This window comes from Lepidochelys kempii, chromosome 5 (genome assembly GCF_965140265.1).
Source record: "Lepidochelys kempii isolate rLepKem1 chromosome 5, rLepKem1.hap2, whole genome shotgun sequence".
Classification (NCBI taxonomy): Eukaryota; Metazoa; Chordata; order Testudines; family Cheloniidae; genus Lepidochelys; species Lepidochelys kempii.
Window position 1 is genome coordinate 124088050 of NC_133260.1, and position 21214 is coordinate 124109263.

A 21214-nucleotide genomic window follows, 5' to 3' on the forward strand; every position below is an offset into this window, starting at 1 on the left:
TGATTCTTGTAGCACAAATAATGGTAACCCTATAATGTCATCTTTCAGAGGGAAAAAGAAACAAACAAACCACACTTCAGGAGAAATAAGGTATTGCTCTTGCAGAGTATATTAAGCGAGCTCCTCAGGAATTTTTTGGTGGATTGCTTTTAATCAAAAAATGTTAAGTCAAATTTAATCTGTTTGTGAAACAGGGTTGGGTTTGATGAATTTCCTGTCTCAAAAAATATGGAGAAAAAAGTTTTGAATTTGTCAAAATGTTTTGTTTTCACTTTTTCTAAATGAAAAATTCCAGTTTTCTCGTTCAAAAAAGTTTTGATTTGACAGTAAGCTAATTAGACTAAAAATATTTACAGAGGAAAGTTGAAATCTAAATATATCAAAACAAAATGTTTCAACTGAGGCAAAATTAAAGAAATGTTTTTTCTCTTTGTGAATATTTTTGAGATCTCCCTGAAGAATTCTGTCAGTGAGCATTTCGCCTGTGGTATAGGGAACACATGCTGGAGTTGCAGCACCGATGTCCTTCAGAAGAGTGCACTATTTACTTCCCCAGCACCAGCTAAGCTCCATGAGTTAGTAAAGAGGGAGGGGAGGACTCCATTCTGTCTCTCTGTTTTGGCTAATCTGGAGCAAACTTTGCATTCATGCAAATAAAGACTGAAATTGTGGCCTGTCATTGCATAGTGGCATTAAGGGCAGTAAATCTCCTTATGTTTTTGACTTCCCCTTGTGCAGCCAGCCACAACTTGACCCACAGGGCCTAGTTTTCAAAAACCATCCTCCTTTGGCAGAATAAGTACTGCACATGGAAACTGAATTTTCTCTGAGTACAGGCATGGGAATCTGACAGGTGCATGGCAGACATTCGTGCATACCAATATTCATGTTCACAGGGACACTTGCACACAAATCAAGGTCATGCTGGGGACCTTTTGTAAACTGGGAACAAAGATTTTAGTGACCCTTGAGAAAGGATCTGGGGTAACAAATACTGATTGCCTGAAGAGCTCCTCTGTGTGATTTCTCTTATTTTTTTTCCTATGACAGATATTGCTCACTTGTATATAAACAAAGCCCACTCTGCTTTTCTATACTGCTCATTCTGTCCTGCCTTCTTATTTGTTGCCCCGTCAATGATAAGAGAAGGTTACTCACCTTGTGCAGTAACTGAGGTGCTTCGAGATGTGTGTCCCTGTGGGGGCTCCCCTTCAGGTGTCAGTGCATCCTGGCGCCATAAACCGGAGATTTACGGTAGCAGCGTCCACGCAGGTCACCTGTGCACAGTAGGCGTCTCGTGGTGCCTTTGGTGCCACGTCTAGCGCGCGCACAACCTGAGCCCTCCAGTTCCTTCTCTACCGCAGAGTCCCAACTGTGAACTTCAAAGCAGAGGGAAGGAGGATGGGTAGTGAAGCATCCGCAAGGACACACATCTCAAAGAACCTCAGTTACTGCACAAGGTGAGTAACCCTCTCTTCTTCTTCTTCGAGTGCTGTCCCTGTGGGTGCTCCACTTCACGTGACTGTAGAGCAGTGCCTCTCAGAAGGCAGGAGGGACTTCGGGTTCGTCTGAGTCGCAGAGGCAAGTACGGTTAGGCCAACTGTGGCGTCAGCCCTGGAGTCATGAGTGATTGCACAGCGCTCAGTAAATGTGTGGACAGAGGCCCAAGAGACCGCCTTACAAATCTCTAATAGTGGAACATTGTGTAGAAACGCTATTGAGGTTGAAACAGATCATGTAGAATGTGCTCTGATGTGCAAATATGGTAACGTTGTTGAATGCATCTGGAGATCCATTTAGACAAGCTCTGAGTGGAGAGATTTCTCCATTAAGATAATTTTGAGTCTGAGATCCGCCCTTCACTTTGCTGCAGTGGGCCAATTTTTGTGGGATATGTGCCTCACCGAGACATTGTACACACAAGGAGTACCCATCAGAAATGGGCATTGCTTTGCTGCAGGACCCACAACGCTTAAAGCCTGGGGAACCAGGCATCATAACGGTTAACCACCCCCGGTCGGGGAGGGTAAACTGGAGAAAGTAAACTTTTTTTTGTAAATAATGACTAACACTAACTATAACTTTCTATATGACTAACTAACTATTTAATCTAGGATTTCAAAAGGTTTGGGAAGAGTGATAAACACTGCCCCAGAGCTCTGTCTTCAGCCCAGAACGGTTGAGAAGGAACTGGAGGGCTCGGGTTGTGCGTGCACTTGATGTGGCACCAACGGCACCACGAGACACCTTCTGTGCACACACGGACACTGCTACCGTAAATCTCCAATCAAGGGTGCCAGGACGTACCAATACCTGAACTGGAGCACCCACAGGGACAGCACTGGGAAAAGAAAGTACAATTCCCATTAGACCATAATTCTAGAAAACTCACAAATCGGATATGTTCTTTCTGAACTAAATCACTTAATGGAGCAGATTAGGAATCTAATTTTGCATTACTGCTATCATTTGAAAAGGGACAAAAGCTTCCTGAGCCAGTCAATGAATTTTGAATTTGGATCAGTAGTAATACTCCCTACTGAATAATAGCGCAATTAAAATTTCCACTTGTAATCAATGTCACTAAATATCTCTCAAATTAAATATTAAATATTAAATATTAAATATCTCTCAAGTTTATTAACAATCAATATTCAGTTGTCTACAGATGTTATACACACTTATTTGGCTCATACAGGACCTGAGGAGCACATCTAAGGATCAAGCCTTTAGCTTCCTTACATATAATCTATATCATCAAAGATGGAAATACATTCTGATGTTTGTTCTACTTCTCTGTAAGAAATACTACTTTTCTTTATAATTAGTCCACAGATAGTTGCTCTAACTGTGGTCCTGTAAAAGGATAATATGAACTTTATTTTCAAATGTAAGAGATTGCCAAATGTCTTCATGATGGGTGATCCTGGAGGGGCCATAGCAGGAAGAGAGATTACAATTTAGATAGAAAAGGAGTACTTGTGGCACCTTAGAGACTAACAAATTTATTTGAGCATCAGCTTTCATGAGCTACAGCTCACTTCATCGGATGCATTCAGTGGAAAATACAGTGGGGGGATTTATATACACAGAGAACATGAAACAATGGATGTTACCATACACACTGTAACGAGAGTGATCAGGTAAGGTGAGCTATTACCAGCAGGAGGGGGGAGGGGACCTTTTGCAGTGATAATCAAGGTGGGCCATTTCCAGCAGCTGACAAGAACATCTGAGGAGCAGTGGGGGAGGGGAAGGGGAGGAATAAACATGGGGAAATAGTTTTACTTTGTGTAATGACCCATCCACTCCCAGTCTTTATTCAAGCCTAAGTTAATGGTATCCAGTTTGCAAGTTAATTCCAATTCAGCAGTCTCTCATTGGAGTCTGGTTTTGAAGTTTTTTTGTTGAAGAATTGCCACTTTTAGGTCTGTAATCGATTTAGATAGAGGAATTTGACAAAAAGGAACTCCTTTTATAGCAATTTTTGACATTTCAAAATAATTTTGTTCCAAATTGGAACAGATATGTTGACAAAATGGTTCAACACTATTGAAAAGAAAGGCTTAGATGGTCCTGAACAAAAATGTTTGAAAGATTTATTTCATGGGGAATTTCTAAATTTTGGTTTTTTGTTCTCATTTGGAACATTTTTCCGAAATGTCAACATTTCTTGAGAGACGGATATTTTAGTTTCCAATCAGCTCTGGTATGTGGCTGGGAGAGCAAAATTAAAGCTATTACTCGGGAGATCATTAAAGACCCCAGCCGGTCAGGACCTCAGTTTCACATGTCAGTTAAAATATAACACTACAAACAAACGTATCATTTGTTGTAACACTTGAAAACAAAAGCATGCTAGTACCCCACCTTAGAAAATAAATGCAATCCCCACCCCCCAAAAATCACAAAACCTTTCATTGTCTCGTCAGATATAGCGTATCGAAAGTAAAGGTGCCCTGCTCCAAGCACTACCAATATAATCCAAATGATAGTGTCTTTCCATGGTCAATGTCTTCTGCTATTTAACTACTGTGTACTACAGAATCTACCATCCTATACTTCTGGCATGTCTTCAGATTTTATACCCTTTTCTGTGTCCAAGATGAATAAGTGACCCTCTTTGTGACCACCATTTTGAATGAGTCAGCTACGCTACCGCATCACTGATGTCTGTACGTATTTTCATCTTTGGCAAAAGTGCGAAGTTCTGCCTCCACTCAACAATTTCTATCATCAATTTTGTTTCTTCTTCCATTCACTGGTTTATTTTCCCTTGCTGAGAATCTCATTGCTGGCTCATTTGGTACTAATTTAACCACTTCAGCAAATGAAATTTGTTTTACAGTGTCTATCTCTTCTATTTCACCAGCTCGCTTATTTTCTAAGTGGCACTGAGTTGCCTTTGGAGAACATTTAATGTTACCTATCACAATGAACCATGCTATACTTTGTACAATATATATCAAGGGCCAGATTTTCAAAGGGAGGTGCACACATTTACGACACCTAACTCATAGCTCGTGTTGAGTCAAGCTCAGGGTTTCCTGTACTAATCTTCAAAATATCAATGGTCTGAGCCCAGAATACTTAAAAGATTGCCTGGAGCTCTAGGACAATGACTGTAGTCAACAACTCCACCCCTCAGGTATAATGCAGGTGTCCAGGGCATGGATGAAATTTATCAGGGCAAGACATAGAACTCTGGGTCTGCAGAACAAGCTCCTACAGCAGGGATGGGCAAACGTTTTGGCCGGAGGGCCACATTTGGGTATGGAAATTGTATGGAGGGCCATGAATGCTCACAAAATTGGGGTTGGCATGCTGGAGGGAGTGAGGGCTCTGGGGTCAGAAATGAGGAGTTCAGGGTGTGGGAGGGGGCTCCAGGCTGGGCAGGGGGATGGGGAGAGGAGGGAGGGCTGTGGCTGGAGGTTCGGGCTCTGAGGTGGGGCTGAAGTTGAGGGATTTGGGGTGTAGGGGGTTGGTCCAGGTTGGGACCAAGGGGTTCAGATGGTGGAAGGGGGATCAGAGCTGGGGGATGGGCATGGGGGTGAGGGCTCTGGGATGGGGCTGCGGATGAGAGGTTTGGGGTGCAGGAGGGTGCTCTGGGCTGGGATCGAGGGGTTCAGAGGGTGGGAGGGGGATCAGGGCTGGGGATGGGGCAGGGGGTGGGGCACAGGAGGGACTCAGGGGTGGGCTCCAGGCGACGCTTACCGCAAGCAGCTCCCGGAAGCAGCAGCATGTCCCTCCTCCAGCTCCTATGCCCCGTCTGCAGGTGCCTCCATAGTTTGCCCACCCATCCTACAGGAATTAAGAACCTCAGACATCACTCTCCATTCCAAGCACAAGGCACATTACTTTGACCTTGCCTTCAATGACACATTTAGCACAGCAGACAGAAAACGAATTAAAAAATAAAAGACAAAAAGCCTCACATAATGGTTCACTTCGGGGAAAACTGGGAGTGGGAGACATACACACACCCCACCTGTGGCAGGTATTAGTCATATCACTCTACTCTTCTGGAAGGTATTTAGCTACTTGGTGAGGAGGACAGCAAGAGACCCTGAACAGAATAGAATACCCGATGTCTGTGAACAGCGTTAGTTATTTGAAAATACATGGAAAATATCAGCCTGGAACATGAATGACTGAAAATGACTTTAGCATGAAACAACTATGTATCCTTAATTCTAGCTGTCACTATCTCATCCAGTATAATGATCTCACTATTATGCAGTGCATAGCATGAAAGAAAAAACAGATCTGTGAAATATTCCTTCATATTTTCCACGTTATAGTCTCTCATTCCTTCTTTTCTCAATTCTGTGACAGTACTAGCTTGGAACACTTTCATTGCTTCGTGTTTTCTTTCCGCTTGCTCAGGTTATTTCTGGAGATGATACAGTAGGAGTGGCTCCTACTAAAAGAAGAAGATGGAAATGAGTGTGTGGGTGGCATGAGAAAATGAGGATGTTAAGAAATCCCATGGCAGGGACTCCCTCTATGCCTGTTTGTTTAGCACCTAATACAATGATGCCGCCATCCTGACTGAGACCTTAGGTTCCACTGTAATATATATTTACTAGTAATACTGTATTAGAGCCCCAATAATGTAAAGACTATATATGCAGATTTATGGCCGCAATATTTTATCACGGTTTATTGGAGAAGCAGAGGGAAGCTCTTCCTAATATTTTTGGGAGATGATTTATTTTTAGAAACCTATTATATCCATATATCAGTATCAACAGAATACAGCCCAGCATATAGTGGATATGTCAGATGTTAGATGGATACTATTCTCAATCTTGGCTACGAAAAGTCTAATCTTCGTCCAGACGCTATTAGATTAAAGCTATTACTGGTGTTGCATTATTCTAATGCTTCCTCTGACACACTCTGTAGATGTGTTTCTTCTCTTCCTAGCTTCCTTCAGGAAATGGGAGATTTAACCTGTTATACTTAAAAAAGGTTTAGAAAGACACAAACTTGATTTCAGTATATGAACAGCACTCCCCTTTTTGGATAAACAGTAAGTGATGAGAAAGGTGAATTGAATGATGGTGAGAGATTCAACTTCATGCCTTCCAACATGGCCAAAGGCTTTAAAGACATATGAAATGAACAGTTAGTGTGTGGAACTCATATTTATATTAATGTTTAAGGTTAATACTTTCTCCATAAGCCATTAAACTTAATGGAGCATATATGACACATTATCATCTATCAGAGACTGCAGGGAAGATGTGTTATCTGTCACACCCACCTTGAGGCACTGATGTAACTTTCAAAGTCTTAATATCATTGAGAGCATTTTTAACACCACTGGTTTTCAGAGCTTTCAGCAGTTTGGTGGAAAACACCATCTGACCCATTGGAGGAAGAATTCAAAATGAAATGGGATGGCTTGAGACTGCTTCTAGTAAATTAATTCTAGATAGCAAAATGGTTGTTTTGAAAGTCCAGTATAAAACAAAGAATAAGCCTAATATTAACCATAAAGCAAAATGTAAACTGCTCTCCGTTAAACACATCTTCTGAAGGAATCTCCAACAGAACCACAAGTGTCACAATATCAAATCTAGTAAAGGCAGACCTAATGCAGATCACTTGTGAAAACTTATATGGAAAATAATCTGCTGTTGACGGGACTGACACAGCAGAAAAGATGTTTTCCATCAATCAAGAGCTTTGAGAAATGAACTGCTTGTAGTTTAAGAAAAGGAAGTTAATGAGAATAATTGTTCTGTAGACTGCATCAGTATTAACTCTTTATGCTTGCCAGAGAGTCAGATGAGGCTTGATTTGCAATCAAACTTTGTGGCCAAGTACAAGAATATGCATATGGTCTTGTGTAGTTTTATGCTCAACTCCTCTAGTTTTATGCTTAGCTCCAAAGAGACATTTGTCACTATGTAAAAACAGTTACTAATCTTTCATAACTGTTGTTCTTTAAAATGTGACACATGTCCATTTCACTCTAGGTGCACACGCAACCCATGTGCGGTCACCAGAAATGTTTCCTTCAGAGGTACCTGTCAGGGTGGCTTGAGCACCCTCTGCTGCCATCCACCATTAGCACCAGTATAAAGTGCCACTTGTGATTCCTCATTTCCTTCCTTCTGGAAAATTTCGATGTGGAGGGGTAGGAGTGGCTCGTGGAATGGACATGTGCAACACATCTTGAAGAGCAACAGTTCTAAAAGTTTAGTAACTTTTTTTCATGAGTGATGGCACATAAGTATTCCACTCTAAGTGACTACTCTCCAAGAAGTTGAATGGGTGGAGGGATTGGAGTTTACAGACAGAGACTGTAGTACAGCTTGACCAAATTTGGCATCATCTATTGAATGCTGAGAGAGGGTGTCATGGGAGGAGAAAGTGTGCACCAGTGACCAGATCACTGCTTTACAAATGTCCTGAATAGGGATCTGCACTAAGAATGCTGCTGAGGATACTTCCAATATTGTGGAATGAGCAGTCAGGTTAGCTGGCAGCAAAACACCTAGTTTTTTATTGTAACAAGTGTGAATATATGATATTATTCAGGATGAAAATCTGAAGCAACTGGGACACCTTTCATCCTATCCGCTGCAACCACAAACAGTAGGGTCGATTGCCAAAATGGTTTAGTTCTTTCTATGCAGAAAGCTAGAGCCTGTTTAATATCCTCATTTAGATAAGAGACTGGCAGGTAAATTGCCTGATTGCTATGAAATTGCAAAACCACTTTTGGGAGAAAACTGGGGTGAGGATGTAAATACATCTTATCTTTAAAAAAAACTATATATAGCCGTTCCAATATGAGGGCCTGGAGTTCAGAGACTCTTCTGGTTGAAGTGACGGCAACTCAGAAAACCACCTTCCAGGAGAGATATCATGAGGAACTCATTGCTAAAGGCTTATACGGTGGTCCTATAAGTTTTGGAAAGACCAGGTTGATGTTTCAAGAAAGAATGGGCTCCCTTACTTCTGGGTATAACCTTTTAAAGCCTTTGAGGAATATGACTGACATGTCATTTGGAAAAACAAAACAAAAACAGACCGGTTACTCACCCAAGGGTGGAAAGTTGATGTTGCTGCTAGGTGGACCTTGATAAAAGGAAATTGCTAAGCCTTGCTGTTTCAGTATGTTTTGTATGAACACATGGGCGAGGCTCTGCATTGGGATACCTAGACTGAGAACTGCTTCCATTTTGAGATGTAAGTAGCCCTGGTGGAGGGCTTTCTACTACCCAGGAAGACCTGACAAACTTGCTCTGAGCAAGCTTGCTCTCTGGAATTTAGCCATGGAGCTTCCAAGCCATTAGGTGAAGTGAGCTCATGTTCTGACGGAGCAACCAACCCTGGTCTCAGGAGATCAGGTCTGGGTGCAACGGAAGTGGAATTGGAGTTGCCACTGAGTGATCTAGCGGAGTGGAGAGCCAAAGTTGGCAGGGCCATGGTGGGGCTATCAGAATAACCCAGGACTGGTCCTGCTTGATGTTTAGCAGCACTCTGTGCACAAGTTGGATAGGGGAGAAAAGCATAATAAAGTTATCCTCTCCAAGGTAGTAAGAAGGCATCTGTGATGGAACCCACACTGTGGCCTTCCAGGGAGAAGAAGTGGTGATATTTGGTTGTACCTATTTGCAAACATGTCTATTGAGGGAGTCCCCTACTGCTGGAAAATGTCTCTTGCCACATCTGGATGAAAATACTTCTCGTGGTGATTGGAGAAAGACCTGATGTAGTGATCTGTCAGCTCCTTCTGTGACTCTAGAAGGTATGCGGCCTCAAGATTCATTGAGTGGGCTATGCAAAATTCCACTAGCTGAATTGCTTCCTGACAAAGGACGGAAGAGCGAGCTCCTCCTTGCCTGTTGAGATAAAACATAGCTATAGTGTTGTCTGTGGGAACAAACAAGTTTATGCCCCTGATGTGGGGTAGAAAGGCCTGACAGGCAAGGTGAATCACTCTGAGTTCCCAGACGTTGATATGAAATGAAAGTTCTGCCAGAGACCAACCACCTTGAGTTCTGAGGGGCCACAGGTGAGGTCCCCGCCAGAGCACTTATGCATCTGAGACCAGAGTCATTGATGGTTGAGGGCATATAAAGGGAAGGCACACACAAATGGTGAGAGGATCCAAACACAAATTTTGAGATGAGAACCTGTGGAGGTATCGTAAATACAGTGTCCTGATGGAGACAGCTTGGTGAGTACACTGAGGCCAGCCACATCTGGAGGGGTCTGAGGTGTAGTCTTGTGTACTGTGTTGTACCACGTATGTGGATGAAGCTATGTGACCTAAGAGCCTCGTACAATTTCGGTTCATGATTGGAGGACCTTTGAGGTGTGTTGCCAGGGATCAGATTAATTGGAAACGTATCTCTGGGAGGTAGGCCTTGGCCTCGGTAGAGTCTAGCACTGCTGCAGTGAACTCTATCCTGTGCACCAGAGAAAGGGTAGACTTGTCTGCATTTATCAAAAGGCCTATGGCTTTGAATATCAACTGGATGAGTCAAATGATGGACACTACCTGAGTCCTGGCTAGTCAAGGCTGGTCCAGTCATCCAGATAAGAGTAGACCAGCACACCTAACCTCCTCAGGAAAGCCGCTACTACAGCCATACATTCTGTGAACACCCGAGGAGCCATAGACAGGCTCAACAGGAGTACTGTGTCTTTGTAGGATAAGTGTTTCACTATGAATTTGAGGAACCTTCTGTGTCCTTGGTATATTGAAACATGAAAATAGCTGTCTCCTAAATAGAGGGTGGTGTACCATTGTCTGGGATCCAGAGAGGGGATAATGGATGCCAGGGTGACTATGCAGAACTTTGAGATAGTTGTTGAGTTCACACAGGTCTAAAATAGATCAGAGACCTCCCTTGGTTTTTGGGATTAGGAAATAACAGGAGTAGAATTCCTTCCCCTCTTAAATTCTATAGAATCTCTTCCACAGCTTCCACCAGAAGAAGAGATTGAATCTCCCGGACCAGAAGTTCTTCAAGAGAGGGGTCCCTGAAGAGGAATGGAGGGGTGGTGGTGGTGGTGAGAAGGAGGGATAGAAAAACTGGAGGGTGTATCTGATTTCTACAGTGTCCAACAGTCCATGGTAATACAGGACAAAGCACTGAGGAAGTGGGAAAGGCATCATGGGAACTGGTACAGTGTCCTTGAGCATCCCATCAAAACATCTGCTTTGAACCCCTGAATGTCTGCATGGGGCATACATTGATGTTGCAGTAGAAGTGGGTGGCAGCCTACACCAATAACCTCTCTTTTCCTTTTCAGGTCCTGATGAGCAGCCAAGGTAGAGTAGTGAAGGGGCTGTTGAGGCTTGCAGTGCTTCTTTGAGGGAGCTGAGCTTTACAACCCAATGGACCTACGGGTCACTCTCACGTCTTTTAGGCCATGAAGTTTCACGTCCATCATCTCTGAAAAGAGTGAAGTTCCTTTGAAAGGCAGGCCCTGAACAGTCTGTTGGACTTCCTCAGGAAGTCCAGAGGACTGTAGCCATGAACTCCTGCACATGGCCACTACCAAAGCCATGGACCTGGCAACTGAGTCGACCACATCCAGAGCATCTTATAAATGGGCCTTGTCACCAATTTTCCCTCATCCACTGGTGAGGAGAACTCTTGCTTGGCCTATTGTGAGAGCAAGTCTTTGATTTTTTGCATGAAATCCCACATTTTAAAATCATACCTGGCCAATAGCGCCTGCTGGTTTGCAATTCTAAGTTGTAACCCTCGGGTAAAATAAACTTTCCTACCAAACAAGTCTAATTTTTTTGAGTCCCTTGATTTTGATGACCCTGTCTCTCTCTATCTCATTGGCAACAGTTACCACCAGGGATCCTGGAGGAGGATGGGAGTAAAGGAACTCAACCTTGGGTGGGAAAATAATATTTCTCTTCAGCCCTTTTTGAGTTGGGGGAGGGATGCGGGGTTTTGCCACAGAGTTAAGTGCATCCATAATGGCCTCACTGAGAGACAAGGCTACTTTTGAAGGGGCTGCTGTGGCTAAAATGTCAACCAGGCTGTGGGAGGTCCATCTGTATGCACAGATTTAAGGCCATCCTCTTTAATAACTCCTGGTGCACCTTATAGTCATCCAGAGGAGGCGACATGCCCCCTCCTGAGGCTGCCTCATCAAGGGAGGAGGAAGGAGGCCAACAGCAGTGGTGTAGATGCTCTTCCTCCCTTTCTGCATCAGGAGGATCCTGTGGAGCTGGCTCTTGGAGTCCAGTACCAGGCTTGGTACTGGAGTCTGGACTGAGTGCTGCCAGGTGGGACAGTGCTGCTCGTCTTTCTGAGGCTACCAAATAGGAACACCTGGAATAAGTCCTGGAAATGTTGGGAAAACCCCCACAAGTTCCAAAAGGGCCACTGGACCAGCACAGATCCCCGGTGATCTCCTAGCCAATCACTCAATGGAACTCCATTGCCCAGATCCATGGAAGGCCTTGAGAAGTAACAAAAACGCTTCTAGGATGGGAAAAGTAAAACCCAATCTCCAATTCCGAAGAGGGCAAGTCTCTCCCGGTGACTACAGGGGTGCTGTTCCCAACACTTCCAGAGATCAGTGCTATGGTTTCTCTTTCGACGGTACTGAAAGGCATGGTACCCAACACTGAAATGACCCAGCGGGTTCTCTCATATCCACTGCCACCAATAATTCCAATTTTTATACTGCTGGCGATACCTGTACCCACAGTGAGAAAAGGTCCCTGGCAGCCGCAAATGCGGCTGGTGTAGTCGGAGCTGATATATACTAGAAAATGTATCTGACTGACAATCGTGGCTTTCCCAGAAAGTCTTCGTAGGAAGAGTAGACTTCCCAGAAAATCAGTTTGATGGCATTATCTTCAAAGAAATCAATTTGCTTGACAATTCTGATGATACATGAAGCAAATGTTATTGGGGGTCTGAGAGACCCTGCGGACCCTTTTGATACTAACGCCACAACCCGTATGCAGACAAAACTAATTTTAACAGGTCATCCTCATCATAGTTTGAGAATAATTTAAAGAATGAAGAGGCAGTGGTTTGTCTATCATATCTTTTTTACGTTTTTATACATGTTTGGGGTCCAAGAGACACCTGCCCCCCCCCCCCCCCCACACACACACACAGGAGAACTTGCAAATGTAATAGTTTCATTTTCCCCTTTGACTAATATTGAGGAGTTTGACTGACCTCATTAGCTTTTTAGTGACTTTTTTCCTACACAAAACCCACTACAGGTACAGCTAAAACTAATGGGGAAAGATTGAACTCATCCTAGTTTCAGAATACTTTGTATAGGAAGAGGCACAGTTCTGGCATAATTTTTATTTAGATTTGTGTGTGCATTGGGTCAGACAGACCCCAAAACATTAGGAAGTTTAAAGTTCATTCTGGTTCTGAAGATATTGACAGTTGAGTTGAATTGGGAATATTGTTGCAACTGGTAATACACATTAAAATTAGTATGTACTTCTTATGTGTTCCTACTGTGAGCTGATGGTTACTAGTAAGCTAAGAAACAAATCTACAGCCGCACTTGCTAGTGATGTGTTATCAGATGCACTGGTGGGATTTTATGCCTTCCTCTGTAGCAGAAATAATGAGTGCTACACTAGCAAGTTTTATTCTGCACAACAGAACCCTAATGTGCACTGCCCTTGCCCAGAAGAGAATGCAATTTAAATAGACAAGACAAAGTGTACAAGGAAAAACAAAAGTGGAGTGACTTGCCCAGAGTCACATATCAGGTAAGTAGCAGAGGTGGGAATACAATCCAGATCTCTTTTTACCCACTCCAGTGTGCTATCCATTGAACTATATGGTCTGTCCCCAAAGCATTAGTAGAATACTAGACTACCTGGAGTACCAGTCTGCTACAAGAGCTCAATTCTACATTCGGCTGAGCATCCTTAACTCCCACTGACTTCAGTGGAAGTCAAGTGTATACAGCAGCTTGCAGGATCAGGCCCTGTGTTCTTTCCCTCTGATTTTTAAACCATTAGGGAGTTAATGTCTGATGTAATTACGATACTGTATTAAAGAAATTCTAGCCCATTACCCTTCTCTACCATGTGTCAACGGAAAGATACATTGTTACTATTAAAACAACCACAACGTTCTAAAATAATTACTTCTTCGGATATCCACATTGATCCCACTAGGAACATGTTGAAATATAAGTAGATGCTGTTGTTTGGAAGACAATATTTAGCTAACATCGCAATAATAATAAAAAGTAATAAAATTAGAAGATAGCGTGTGCCCCCCATACTGCTTCATCTCTCTCCAAACAAAGGGCAAGATTTTGTTTCCTTCTGGGTGGGTACAAGAGCCCTCTTCCCCCACCCCTTTAGACACCTATACCCCCTTGAAAACAGACGTAAGGACATATTGCTTAATGCACTACTGGAAGGTGCTCAGATACTATGGCAGTGTAATAACCTATGTACAACAGGGTTGTGGAAATCATAGTTTTGCCAATGTCATGGGGAACTAGATACCCCCAAAGTGAAGGTGACTGTATAAAATGTGGGGTATCTCTGACTCCATCCTCTTCTTCACTGGAAAGACCAGAGTCAGAGAGAGTATGTGCTGTACCTCTGAAAAGGAAGTTTATGACTTGCTTCTCAATGCATTTCCTCAACACCGAGGAGTACTGTGCTTGTAGGGTTCTAAAATAGGCAGATTTTCAACAGCGTTCACTGATCTGATGATGATTTGATTCACAAAAAGGTTTCATTTAGAGACAGCACCAATTAGGTTCTCAGGTAAATTGGCTAATTTACCTAAATTCTCTATCTTAAGTTTCTAGTTTTAAAGAAAAAAACAGTTCTGCTTACTTTTTATGAGTCTAATTAGAAATTACTAAACAAGCAAGACTAAAAACCAAATATATTGCTAAAACTAAATTACTAAAGAATTTAATCTAAGAATTAAACAATGTCGTTATCAAACCAAGTTCACAATTGAAATTAAATAAATAGTTTAGCAAAAGATATTGAATTAAATCATTAGTAAGCTCATGAAATTAATAGAGCCAATATCAAATCATTAGGTTAATACAGCATATAGTCAATTATTATAAATTCTAATCTAGGAATTTAAGGAGGTGGTTGTCCTTTTAGTTCTAAACCCTAATTAAAGGATGTTGCCCACTGCAGGGAAAAATCAACCAAAGTGACTGAACATTTTAGTATCCAAATTAATTTACTTCTCACCCCACAAAGTCAAGTCAATTGACCCCACCCTGAAATTCCTATATGTATTGTGGCGATCCTTCTCTCTCCTCATACACTGAACACAAACAGAGAGGAGTTCGCAGCTCTCACTGCCTCTCATAGCTCTCAGATTGGTTTCTCTGACACACATCAAAACTCAGGAAACTCATATTGTTTTTACAAAGACAAGACTTCCTTGTTGTTTTTAGGTTTAGGAAATTATGCCTGCCACCTCCCCAATCTGAACTTTTACTGATGCTCATACACACCTCTGCTCTTTATCATTTACATATGCACATTGGCATTCACTCTCACACCCTGAAATAATTCAAGAAAAAAATTGGAAAATCTTCTCTATCAAAATAAGAGGCAAAAATAGAGAAAAAGGCAAGAAGAGAGACAAAGGTCTGAACTCTGCAGGTTGCATGGTCTGCAGACTCATGAGTAAGAGACAGGTCTCCAGTCAAGGAGACCAAGTAATGGCGTATTAGGCAGTACCTTTCACTGGCAGGATCTTTTGGTTACCTGGCTGGTCAGGCTGGCATGGTTTGTGGTTCTTGGTCTCCTCTTTCCATAGGACCAACCTCAGAAAGCAGGTTGTCTGCCTTTCTTGGTGGCCCAAAAGAACAGTCTGCCTTATTCATGTTGAACCTTTATGGTTGTGATTCAACTCCATATCATGGTACCTCCCAAGAAGTCTTCCAAGCAAATCAAATGGACCAGCCACATTGGATGCCAAAACATGGTCGAATCCTCATCAAAGTTAGTAAACTGTGGTCAGTTTGGAAAGTCCTCCTTAAACTGGCAGTCTTTGCAATCTCTGTCATTGCAACCACATGCAGTGTTGGCTCCAAAATGTTAAAGTGTGGGACAAACAGGAGACAATTTTGGTGAAACGACTTCAGCCTCTACCTTTTGGGTAATGGCTGGAGGGTCCCAGGTGGCACTAGCCTCTAGTGAAAGGCCTTCACATGTGCATGAATATAACTAATTGCCTAACAAATGGTCCTTGGCATTCACCCACACTCATACATCATCTCAGTATTCCTTAAATGAAATTTGGGTGCCTCCTGGCTGCTGTCATATCACCCTCTCACCAGACACAAAATGGGGAGCTAGCTATTGTGGCTTAACTGTGTTAAGAGTCATGTCTTTCTCATGGAACATTCTACTTAGAAGCAGAAGTAATTTACATTTTGTCAGTATCAATTGCATTTGAGACAAAGACAATTAACGTTGATACCAAATCTGTATCTTCATATAGGCTATTTCTCTCATAACGGGAGCATCAAATTTTGGGCATCCATCTTCAGATTTTTTTCAGGGGTGCCGAGCACCCACAGCTCCCATTTACAACAGCGGGAGATGGGTGTGCTCCATACTTCTGAAAAACAGCCTCAGTGTCTGTAATTGGATACCAAAATTAGTGAACTCTTTGGGGTGGAGGGGGGGCAAATGAACACAAGTGTCTCCAGTACTGCTCTGGTGTTTCCCCATCATCCTCTTATGCACGGATAATTCTTCAAGGGTTTCCTTCTTTCCAAACTTTTGATGAGGTTTGCTGCACTGTAGGCAATATTCCCAAGGAGTTTTACATAGTATATCCCCAAATGCTGTAGTATATACCTTTTTATAATCGGGCCAGCATTCTAACATTGTATCAGCCTTGTGATTTACCAGCTTGATTCATCTGAGCTTTATGTGGCTCCCTGAGACATGAATGCAGAGACCATCTCTTCTGTCATTCCATTAGCCTATTAGTCCAACTGGGATTCATGGGCCTCAGAACCTTTAAGACAAGTCAACAACAAGAGACAGAAATAAACATTTTCTAATATAAGCAGTGATCAGTTTTGAAGAAAAAAAACATCCTTCCTGGAGAGGTTTATTGTGATCATGACAAGTCAAAGTGTTGAGCACTGAAATCTATCATTAAGTGCAAAGTAAAACACCAAATAAAAGGACATGCTATAAATGATGCATGAGATATCACTGCCGTTGGTGTTAAAATTAGAGCTGGTCTTTAAAATTTCATAAAGGACAAAAGGAATATGCTTATGTAGCTGAATTCTGGTTGAAACTGGTGGCCATTACAGGGTAATCATTAACTCCTTCTGATGGATGGATAGCACTTTGTAAGGAAACAAAAAGGAGCCACTTTTTCATTCTAGTAAATGCTCTTGTCGTTTGTCGCAAACAGAGTCGTCAGCTTTTTGTCCTCTCTGCTTTCCACATTTGTATGAGATGCATACAGACTGCTCCACACTCTCTGCTGCATCACAAACGTCAAATGCCAATGATCGCTGTGAACATTTATATTTGTGCAAGACAACTACTCAGAAAAGAGGACAAATTCAGAAGTTAACACTTAATTTGCCTCACGTTTTCCTTACGATCTGGAGGAAGTGAGTCCTCCCTTGAATAAAGCTTACAATGCTCACTTTAATATAACGCCTGAGGACCAGCTATTCAACTGGTATAAACCAACAAGGTATTATTTCTACTGGGGTAGTGTCTAGAGGTCCCCAAAGGTCTGGGCCTCATTGTGCTCAATGATTTACACACATCTAGTGAAAAGTCAAGAAAACAATTCTGTTGTTTTGGGAGAACCAGCACAGAGTTTTTCAGCTTGCACGCCATGAGTTGAGCAGTCAGCAGCCTGTGGAACCTGGGAGCCCTGCAGGGTGGGTTGAAGGAGGGCAGGCAGCCAGGGAGCCAGTCCAGCAGCTGGCTTGTATGAAAGTGGGAGAGCAGCCTGTCTAACCAGCATGCCTCCATGGTTTCCATTTAAAGTTCTGATGGAATCTACACACTCATTTAGAACATTTCAGTTCTGTCTGATGAACCTTTTCCAAGAGAAAACTGATGCATCACAAGATTTTTGACCAGCTCTACTTAGAATCCTGAGTCTACTGCCTTTCAATGCAATTCAGATACCTAAGCACTCAAGTGACTTTTGACAAAAAACCAAAAAAACAATAGGACTTAGGTAGGAATTAGGTACTGTGACAGGGTCAGGCCAGATGGCTAGCGGAGAGTTTAAGACGGCAGATACATTAGTCCCAGATTAAACAGGTCCATTTCCCCTGGGTAAGGTAACAGGGGCAGTTCCAGAGGAAGAAGGAACTTGCTGGAACAAATTCAGACAGGCAAGCTAATTAGGACTCCTGGAGCCAATTAAGAAGCTGCTAGAATCTATTAGGGCAGGCTGGCTAATCAGGGCACCTGAGTTCAAAAAGGACCTCACTTCAGTTTGTGGCATGTGTGTGTGAGGAGCTGGGAGCAAGAGGCACTAAGAGCTGAGAGCGAGAATGCGGACTGTTGGAGGACTGAGGAGTACAAGCATTATCAGAGATCAGGAGAAAGGTCCTGTGGTGAGGATAAAGAAGGTGTTGGGAGGAGGCCATGGGGAAGTAGCCCAGGGAGTTGTAGCTGTCACACAGCTGTTCCAGGAGGCACTCTAGACAGCTGCAGTCCACAGGGCCCTCGGCTGGAACCCGGAGTAGAGGGCGGGCCCGGCGGGTTCTCCCCAAACCTCCCAACTTCTGATCAGACACAGGAGGAGTTGACCTGGACTGTGGGGAAGGTCCCTGGCCTGTCCCCTGCCCACTAGGTGGATCGGCAGAGACTGCAGGGATTGTTCTCCTTCCTTTTTCCCATGCTGGCCAGCGATGAGGTTAGCTGAGTGAACAGCAGGTTTGAGCCACTAGCAAAAGTGGCCAAACTGAGGGCTGCCGTGAATCTCTGAGGCAAGCAAATCTGCCAATAAGCGCAGGACCCACCAAGGCAAAGGAGGAACTTTGTCATAGTACATAAGTCATTTTATTTTCAAAAGCAATTGTTACCCTAACTGCATAAACAGACTTTGTTCACAAGGTATCAGGTACTCTGGATAAAGATGGATGTGAAATGAACTATGTAATATCTACTGCTCAGCTGGTGGATATGATGGTAATTCCCCCATTGACCTAGTATGGTTTACTCTGGGGGTTAGATTGTTATGGCTAAATATAAGTATTCAGTGTAGACCACCCCTCAGGTCTACATCTGTAAGAGGAGAATAGCAGCACTTAGGACCTCATTAAGATTTTGGTGCGGATAATTACCCCAAAGAGTGTGGGGTGCTCAGATACTCTTACCAGGGTTGATGTAAGTACCTATAATAGAAATAATACCACCTAGCTCTTACAAAGCATTTTTCATCAGTAGATCTTAAAGCACTTCACAGTAGAGGTAAGTGCCATTACCCTCATTTTACAGATATGGTTGATTTGAGTCCTGAAGAATAAGGGAACATTTCTATTATTTAACTGTGGATGTTCCCCTTTTCCCTATAACTGTCTAATCCATCTTTTAATTTTACTCAATTTTTTGCCTCTTCAGTAACCAGGATGTGGATGGTCATGTCTTGTGGCTTGAGTAGGAGCCAGGAAGGGCAGGTCGAGGAGCAAAGCCAAAGGTCAGAGCCTGCAGTCAGAAACCAAAGCTGAAGTCAAAGGCTAAATCAGGGTTGCATTTTCTGTAATCAGCTATCAAATCAAAACTAATTCTATATTGTATCTTAGAAAACAAATAGCTCTTAGCTGAAAAAACTCAGTCAAACTGTGTGGGATGTTTTGCAGTATGTTATAGCTCGTTAAAATTATTCACATGGGCATTTATTTGCCAATGTATCAAGCAACTCTTATACGATGGTGTTACTTGAAATTAATAGGGTTACTGTCAGGCAAACGTGCAAAGCTGGTTTCCAATTACTTAAGCTAAAGCCAATAAAGTGTGTGGCAGCTGGAATGTATTTTCACATGAAAAATGGTAGTTCTATATTAGCAATACAGAGATAGGCCCAACACTAAAGAACTTGGGGATAGGATGGTCAAAATATGGACCATTACTGCTAGTTTAATTTGTCATAGAGCCACTGAAGTTAATGATCATCTGCCTCAAGCTTTTATACAGAATCTTCTCAGCAGATCAGATGTTGGTGAGAAATTTTCACAGGTGAGAGAATTTAGAATTGTCAGTGCTATTCTTATGGGCCAAGATTTTCAAGTGACTAGCCATTTTCGGTGCCCAATCTGAGGTACCTTAAAAGGGCCTGATTTTGATAGGTTTGTGATCTGTACTTTCAGATCAATCAGGCCTCTTTCAGGTGTCTTGAGATGGGCACCTAATAAATGAAGGCATCCAAAAAAAAAATCACTAGTCACTTTTTAAAAATCATTCACTTAGAGTTCTTAGCTCTCTTTTGGGTCACTTGAGATATACATCATTGCTTCACTTAATAAAATGGTTTCTCCCAGCTAATAAAAAGAACCAGCTGAAATTCCTACATGAAAGTGTGGAAACTGTCCTTTGAATGCTGTAGTTCTATCATCTGAACTGCAAGAGTGATGTTTCTAATTTACAGTTAAGGCAAATTTTCCACTGATTGTCTTTGAAGATAGCAAGCTCTTTGCAGAAATCATATATGCAGATATAAAAGCACTGATGGGGAAAAAAGAAACAATCATTTTAATTATGCCACTTCAATAGGTTTCAGCCACTGATAACTAGGAACTTAATCCTGCAGATGTCACCCATGCAAGTAATCCTGGCTCACATTAGCTCCATTCATTCAATGGAATTACTGGCATGAGTAATTCTTACTCATGCAATTAAAAGTTTGCAGGATCAGGCCCCATATAGCAATAAAAAACACAAAGCAGGAGAAAAATAAGTTTCCCAAATGCATTAAAGCTTTAACAGTGAAAGGCTTTAAAGAATGCTCTGTTCTTGGTCAAACTTGTTGTCATAGTAATTTAAATTGATGAATTAAGGTTATTCAGTATGTTGTTCTGTACCTAAATTCTACCTTGTCTCCTTACAAGATTTTTGTCAAGTGATTCTTGGCAGTTGAGCTCAGATGAGTTTTAACAGAATCGCATGGCATTTTATTTTATATACTTGATTTCCATTAACAATTGTAGTTGCAGATGGTTTGATAGCATTTGTGTAGAAGACTCTTTAAAGCCATAATAGATATGCAGTATGACTTTTATAGCCATCCTGTCTCCCAATTCCTTTACACTTTAGCACCCACTGCTGATATGAATTGGTGTAGCAGAGTATTTCAACCCTGACATCTTATGTCAGCGCTCTGGGTCCCAGCATCAAGGCTATAGCCCTGCATAGCATCAGAATTCCTTCTGGAGTGTGTTGACTTGTCTGCCAACCTCCTGAGCTGCACTCTCCTCTCCATTCCTTCTCCTTTGCAGTGTTCTGGCAGCACAAAAGGCTGAAAACTGGCTGTAACTAGTCAGATAAGAATTTTATTACTCGGAAGGACCTCTCAGCTGGCGGATCCTGCTCCTCCACAACTGGCTTCCTACCTTTTCACAGGTTGTGTCAAGGATGTGGTGGAGCACAGATCCACCCTGTCAATTCTCAACTGGCACCTGGTCCCTTATGGAACCTATGCCAATGAAGCACCTGAGAACAGCCCCAGGCTCTCTAATTTAT